At 42.0% G+C, this 7,712-nt stretch overlaps 1 non-coding gene across 1 annotated transcript; it reads left to right on the top strand.

Moving 5' to 3' along the window:
- The first annotated feature begins 5,001 nt into the window (after nucleotides 1-5,001).
- On the top strand, nucleotides 5,002-5,108 carry LOC119469588. The gene has a single exon (XR_005198424.1). It is a non-coding gene; the product is annotated as a U6 spliceosomal RNA (small nuclear RNA).
- Nucleotides 5,109-7,712: the final 2,604 nt, after the last annotated feature.

Raw genomic sequence — 7,712 nt, 5'->3', positions numbered from 1 at the left:
TAACTTCATGAATAAAAGGTCTTATTCATAAAAACAACGAACTACTCAGCTATAAACTTAAAGAGCAAGGTACATATCATGCTTTAAAACCATTCATACTAAGAGATGTGTGTTGGAGACAGCTACCAAAGAGAGTGATTCTTGCTTTGAACAACTTAACAAACCATCCTTTGTAATAGTAGTTAGACAGCAGAACAGTGGTGTATTAAGGCTAGTTTTTTATGTTGTTGTTGTTTATTTGGTTTTTTTTTTGAGACAGAGTCTTGCTCTGTTGCCAGGTGCCAGGCACCAGGCTGGAGTGCAGTGGTGCAATCTGGGCTCACTGCAACCTCCACCTCCCGGGTTTGAGCAATTCTGCCTCAGCCTCCTGAGTAGCTGGGATTACAGGCGCCAGCCACCACACCCAGCTAATTTTTATATTCTTTAGTAGAGATGGGGTTTCACCATGTTGGCCAGGATGGTTTCAATCTCTTGACCTCGTGATCCGCCTGCCTTGGCCTCCCAAATTGCTAGGATTACAGGCGTGAACCATGGTGGCCAGCCTATTTTTTTTTGGGGGGGGGACAAAGTTTCACTCCTGTTGCCCAGGCTGGAGTGCAATGGCGCTATCTTAGCTCACTGCAACCTCTGTCTCCTGGGTTCAAGCAGTTCTTCTGCCTCAGCCTCCTGAGTTACTGGGATTACAGGCACACGCCACCATGCCCATCTAATTTTTTATATTTTAAGTAGAGACGGGGTTTTACCATATTGGCCAGGCTGGTCTCAAATACCTGACCTTCAGATGATCCACCTGCCTGCGTCTTCCAAAGTGCTGGGATTATAGGCGTGAGCCACTGTGCCCAGTCTTAAGGCTATTTATAAGTAATCATAGCAAACCTTATCAATTAAAAACATAAGCATAAATAAAAATAGAAATTAAAATACACAAAGTATTTTCTTAGACTATGTGGAAAACATCTTGAACATATTCAAGCATGTTCTACATTTCTTGGTGGGAAGATATCATTAAAATGTCACTTCTTCCTCACCTATTTTTCTTGACTTCATGTAATTGCAATGAATTTTGAATAAGTGTTTATTTAAAATTAATATGAAATTCATCTGGAATAACATGAAATGATCAAGAATATCCAAAACATATTTTGAAAAAACAGAAGTTTATTTAGGCAAGACCACTCCCATTAGATTGCAAACATAGATTATAGATAGACAGATAGATAATCAACTGTAATTTATTCCATGATTCTGGTTTTAAAATAGGAATATAGATTCATAGAATATAGTAGAAAGCTCAGAAATAGATGTAAAACAGATGTCATGAAGTAATAGGAAACAAAAATAATTTCATAAAATGTGTGAGATAACCTGGCTTATACTATGGAAATGTAATTTCATATTTTACATTAAATATAAAAACAAAATTTAAACTAAGAAATTGATATGTAAAGATAAGTCACAGAAGTAACAGAAAATGAAATTGAACATAATTTGAAAGTATGATAATTTATTTTACCTCTGAAGCAATATAGTATGTAATAACAGAAGAAAGGTATTCATATATGTGATTTCCTTTTTAAAAAATCTATATGATAAAAAATACAAGTTAACCTGGCTAGGCCTGGTAGCTCATGCCTGTAATCCCAGCATTTCCGGAGGCCAAAGCCTTTGCTCGCTATGTGTTATTTATTATTTATTCAACGTGTATTTTGATTTTATTTTCCTGGCAGCACTATAAGCCAGGACATGCTGAAACTAGAAATCACATCCACTGTCCAGTGATAGAAAGCCCAGTCCAGGGAGATGAGAAGGAGACAGTCCTCATTAGCGTTGAGGACTCAGGGAGAACGAGATGGGCTTGGCAGGGAGGTTTCTACTTGGAACCTGGAGGATGAGCAATGACATCCCCCTCTCCACCTGAAAGTCCATCCTGGGCGTCCACCTCCTGGGAGCAGGAGCGGCGCAGCAGCGCCACCTGGCCGTCCACGCACTTCCTTTTGCAGCTCATGCACAGTCCTCTCCTTCCTAGGCACCTGGGACTTCTTCAGTGGACACCAGCCTGCATCGTTTCCTGTAAAGCAAAAGAAGCGTGAGGTTGCTGGGGGAGGAATGGTGTCATCTCCGCCTTTGGGGTGATCCATGTCACCGTGTTCAGGGGAAGAGCCCGGGCTTACTCCCCATGCAGAGAGGAGGCTCTGGCCATAAAGGGACCTGTGGAGAGGTGAGGACCCGTTCCCTCTACACTGGTGGCCAAGAGCCTCCAGACGGCGGGGAAGGCTTTCCCTCAGCCCTGTCCTGTCAGGTTTTTCCAGGAGTCAAGGAGTAGAACTGTACATTGCCTCTGGTGATGTGCGCTGCATGCACACTTAGAAGTGAGGTCACCCCTGCTGGGGGTCCTGGGGCTGCTGGTTATTCTGGGTGCTCAGTGTCCACAGAGCAGGATGAGGAGGAGGCTTTGTTCCAAACAGTAACCATACTCTCTGAATTATTTTTTTCAGTAGGCTTTGTGTCATAAAATAAAATGTAGGACTCCAAAGGGAGAAAAACTGTCTAAAATTTGTGTCCTTTAATAAAAAATAAACACCCATTAACCACCAGGGATACACATTTGCGGGGCAGACCAAAAGCCCCATCATTTGCTCCAGCTCAGCAATAAATTCTTTCCTCCCCCAAATAAAAACACATCCTGACTTTTAGGGTCATCCTTTCTTTGTTGTATTTTATATTTTTATAATCCCAAATTGTAATTTAGTTTTACCTTTAGAAATGTGCTTTTGTTCTCTTTTATTCTATAGATTCTTCCTCAAAATGTATATTGTGTGGTAGAGTTTCCCACAGTGTGTGTTTTGCTGATTTCTCCCCAAGGCGTAGTTGGATATGTATTTGTATGATCTGTATTGCCTCTAAATCGGTGACTGGCTATGGAGGTTAGCTTAGTTCAGGCTTGATTTCCTTTTCAATTGCTCTTGTTTGGCGGTACTCTACTGTGTTCTTCCATCAAGAGGAAGAACCCAACATTAGTTTTTTTCTTTATTGTGTTGTTATTTGCCATTGCTGTTCAATGGCTAAATCTGTTAATTCCTTATGTGTTGCAAATCAGTTATTATAGCCTCAGTATCTCATTCCTTCCTCATTTATTATCTGAATAATTTCTAAAGTAAGAGACTTACCCTCCTCTGCTGTTTGTTTATGACTAGACATTTGTTTATTGAGAGACTAAGCCAAGCATCTACTCACTTATGACCCAGCAATTGCACTCTTAGTTATAAACCAACAGAAATGCATGTATGTGTGTGCTAAAACATATGAAAATATTCACAGCAGCACGATTTGTAAAATCTGGATATAACACAATTGTCTATCAACAGGAAGTGTGAGCTATTTATAAAGTGCAGCATTTGACAGCCTTGGGAAGGACTAGCCTACGACCACACACACAGATCATGAGCCCCAGGGACGTGATGGTGACCGTGCAATGCCATTCAGCCAGGACCGGCAGAACGAATCTGTGTTAGAAATCAAGAGTGGCTCCTCTGGAGTGGGGGAGGCTGGTTTATGACAGAGTAGGACTCAAAGGTGTTTCCCGGAGGCTGTGATTGATGTGCTTGGATGTGGGTATTGTTTGCCGGAGGGTTCACTTTGTGAAAACCCACTGTGTGCTTGAGCATTGTCCTCTGAGTTCTCCATGCATGTTGTCCTTCACTCAAATATACATTTCCGGTGTTTTGAAGCAATTCTATCTACAATAAGAAGAATCGCTCCTACTGCACATCCTTGCAAATGCTGCAATGAAAAAAAATCAGTGCAATTTTTCCAGGAAATAAATACATATAAAGAGGAGAATTGACAACAAGAGCAGCTTGCTTGGGAGCTGACACCAGAACAGCTTTGGGAATGGATGTCGAGCCAGTAACCAGGAATCAAACTACAGACAAGCCCATGGGAGGTGGAGGATGTGAAGTGATGCCCCAGAGGTGCATGAATGAATGAGTCATGGGCAGTGGCTCTGGGCTTGGCTGGCCAGTCATGAACTTGGGGGAAATAGAGTTTAAAAATTGGGACTTAGAGGAGAGAGGTACGCATAGATCTCTTACTATACACAGAATGTGTGAAGATAGTGGTTGTGTGGATGCCTACTAGAGGGTCTTTTGGGGATGGGGCTCCCTGTGATCAGGTGGGTGAGATGGCTTGATGGATGATGCCACTCAGCCACACTGGGCTTGCTCATGGAGTTCCTGAACAATGTGGCCGTGGTGGCTGGGATGGACACTGCATGGGCACAGCAATTGCATCACCACTTACCAAGGCTGACCTGGCAGCTGCCACTGTTGAGGGCCCAGCCTCCCAAAAGCAGCTGTTACTTTGGATGAAGAATTAAAACAGGAAATGGTAATTCAGAATAAAATAGCATTACCACAGATAAATATGCCACTAAAGATATAGTAGAGGTTTAAATAATTTTGAAACAATGAACAAGATTATGCAAATGGAAAGAACTTACTATCAGTAAAGAAGTTAAAATGGTTTTAAAACTTTATTTCCCTTCAGGCATATCGAAGCTGTTTTGAAGATAAGTTTTACCAAACCTTCAAAGAAGTTTACTGAACTTATACAGAATATCCAAGAGAATAAGGAAACATAGAGAGAGCTAGTAAATTCACTATTGTTTATGCACACATAGCATTGATTCTAAAGTCAGCTAGGGAATACATAAGAGAAAAGCATGATAGGATAGTCACTTCTAAGCAATTAGACATAAAAATACTGAGAAAAACAGTAGTAGACGGTGTACACCAATGAGCTATAAACAAATTAAATATCCTGCCCAGGTTATGTAGCCCAAGAACACAGGAAGATTTTAACTTTACATCTGTAATGCATTTTACCACGTCATTAAAGAATAAAAGACAGAGACAGTCACATTTCACTAGATGCAGGTGAAATCCAACACTCCCTCTCACCTACATGTCTTCAGTTATCTCCACTTTTAAGAACTTGTGATCATTTCTCACTTTGGCAGCACACAGAATAAAACTGAAACAATATACAGAAGTTCAGCATGGTCCCTGCACAAGGGTGACACGCAAGTTCCTGAGGGATTCCATATTTTTAAACCCTCAACAAACTAGGTATTGAAGGAACATACTTCAAAATAATAGTAGCCACCTATGACAAACCCACAACCAATATCATACTGAATGGGCAAAAGATGGAAGTCTTCCCCTTTAACATCAGCACAAGACAAGGATGCCTTCTCTCACAACTCCTCTTCGACGTAGTATTGGAAGTTCTGGCAGGAGCAATCAGGTCAGAGAAAGGAAGGATATTCAGATAAAAAGAGAGGAAGTCAAATTGTCTTTGCAAATGACATGATTTTGTATCTAGAAAACCCCATTGTCTTGGCAGAAAGGCTTCTTAAGCTGATAAGCAACTTAAGTAAAGTCTCAGGATATAAAATCAATGTGCAAAAGTGACAAGCATTTATATACAGCAACAATACACAAGCAGTGAGTCAAATAATGAATAAACTCCTATTCACAATTGCCACAAACAGAATAAGAGGGCCGGGTGTGGTGGCTCATGCCTGTAATTCCAGCACTTTGGGATGCTGAAGCGGGCAGATCACCTGAGATCTCATTCGAGACCAGCTTGGCTAACTTGGTGAAATCCAGTTTCTCCTAAAAATACAAAAATTAGCCAGGCATGGTGGCTTGCACCTGTAATCCTGGGTACTCAGGAGGCTAAGGCGGAATAATCGATTGAACTTGGGAGATGGAGGTTGCAGTGAGCTGAGATGGTGCCATTTCACTCCAGCTTGGGCAACAAGAGCAAAACACCATGTCAAAACAAACAATCAAACAAACGGAATACAGCCTGGGAATACAGCTAACAAGGGAAATGAAGGACCTCTTCAAGGAGAATGACAAACCGCTGCTCAAGGAAATGGGAGAGGACACAAACAGAGGGTAAAACACTCCATGCTCATGGGTAGGAAGAATCAATATCGTGAAAATGGCTATGCTGCCCAAAGTAATTTATAGATTCAACACTGTTTTCATGAAACTACCATTGACTTTTCTCACAGGATTAGAAGAAACTACTTTAAAATTCATATGGAGCTAAAAAGAGAGCTTGTGTAGCCAAGATGATCCTAAGCAAAGAGAACAAAGCTGGGGACACGGTGCTGCTTGACTTCTAATTGTACTACAAGGCCAGTAACCAAAACAGCAGGGTACTGGTACAAAACCAGACACATAGACCAATGGAACAGAACAGAGAACTCAGAAATAAGACCACACATCTACAACTACGTGATCTTTGACAAACTGACCAAAACAAGCAACCGGGAAAAGATTTCTTATTTAATAAATGGTGCTGGGAGAACTGGCTAGCCATAGGCAAAAGATTGAAACTGGACCCCTTCCTTATACCTTAAACAAAAATTAAGCATGATGAATTAAAGACATAAATGTAAAACACAAAACTATAAAAACCCTAGAAGAAAACCTAGGCAATACCATTCAGGGCATAGGAAAAGTCAACAATTTCATGAAGGAAACGTCCAAAGCAATTGCAACAAAAGCCAAAATTAGCAAATGAGATCTAATTAAACAAAAGGCCTCCTGCACAGCAAAAGAAACTATTATCGGAGTGAACAGACAACCTACAAGGTGGGAGAAAGGTTTTGCAATCTATCCATCTGACAAAGTCTAATATCCAGAATTTTCAAGGTACGTAAGGGTCTGTGTCCTCCGGGAAACCCAGGTTTCTGCTGGAGCTGCGAGGTGCAGGGACATCCTGAGAGGCTGTGGAGGTTTTCCTGATCATGGGCTGAGAATTCCAGGGGTTGTGGTGGAAAGATTTCTGGAGTTGGGAGGGAGGATGATGCAGACAGAATAGGGGTGTGCAGAGCCTTGTGAGGATTCGAGTGCAGAGTATGTGGGGGACCCAGTGTGACTGACACAAACAGGGAGAGGGCGTGATGAGCTCAGTCCTGGTAGGCTTGAGGAAGATGATGGTGCTGAGGCTGTGGGAGACAGGGGAGGAGGAGCAGGGGTGGCTCTCACCTGGGCTCTGTCCATGGCAGTGAGGATGGTGGAGTGGTTGGGTCTCAGTGCTGTGTGGAACTTTCTTGACCACATGATGACAGTATGGCATTCCTGAGACAGAGGACTTCTTAGAGGATTGATTCTTGACCCCAAGGAAAGGAAGTGAGCTCATTCTAGGTCTCAGGTCTACCCCGCTGCCTTCTTCAGGGGGTGCCAATTCTGGGGCCCACATAGACCCCAGCACAGGAGCCCTCTTCTGCTCTGCTGAGGGGACTGAGGCCCAGGGGAGCTGTGCTCAGATTTCATAATGCCAATATATGTCTCCACATCTTGGAGTATTATGTGGATGTGGAGGTGTTTTTCCCAAATAAAAGAAAACTGAGTAAATGGGATCTTAAAAAAAACTGAACAATAGAGAGTAGAAGAAAATGTTTCTACTTTTCAGTTTCCCCAAATGTTGGTCTCAAGGGGCTGGAGAGAGAAGTTGCAGGAAGAACAGAAACTCTGAGAGGGCTGGAGCTCCTGAGAGATGCTCACCTCCACCAGAAAGACATGTGGGAAATGGTTAAGGCAATTTTACGCTACTTTGAAATTCTGTAATATTAGGGAATTACAGCAACTCTCTTCAGTGTAATAATAATATTATTGGAAGATTTTATTTTTTAA

This window comes from Cebus imitator, unplaced genomic scaffold (assembly GCF_001604975.1).
Source record: "Cebus imitator isolate Cc_AM_T3 unplaced genomic scaffold, Cebus_imitator-1.0 Scaffold724, whole genome shotgun sequence".
Taxonomy (NCBI): Eukaryota; Metazoa; Chordata; class Mammalia; order Primates; family Cebidae; genus Cebus; species Cebus imitator.
This window is presented reverse-complemented; position numbering and strand designations above follow the sequence as displayed.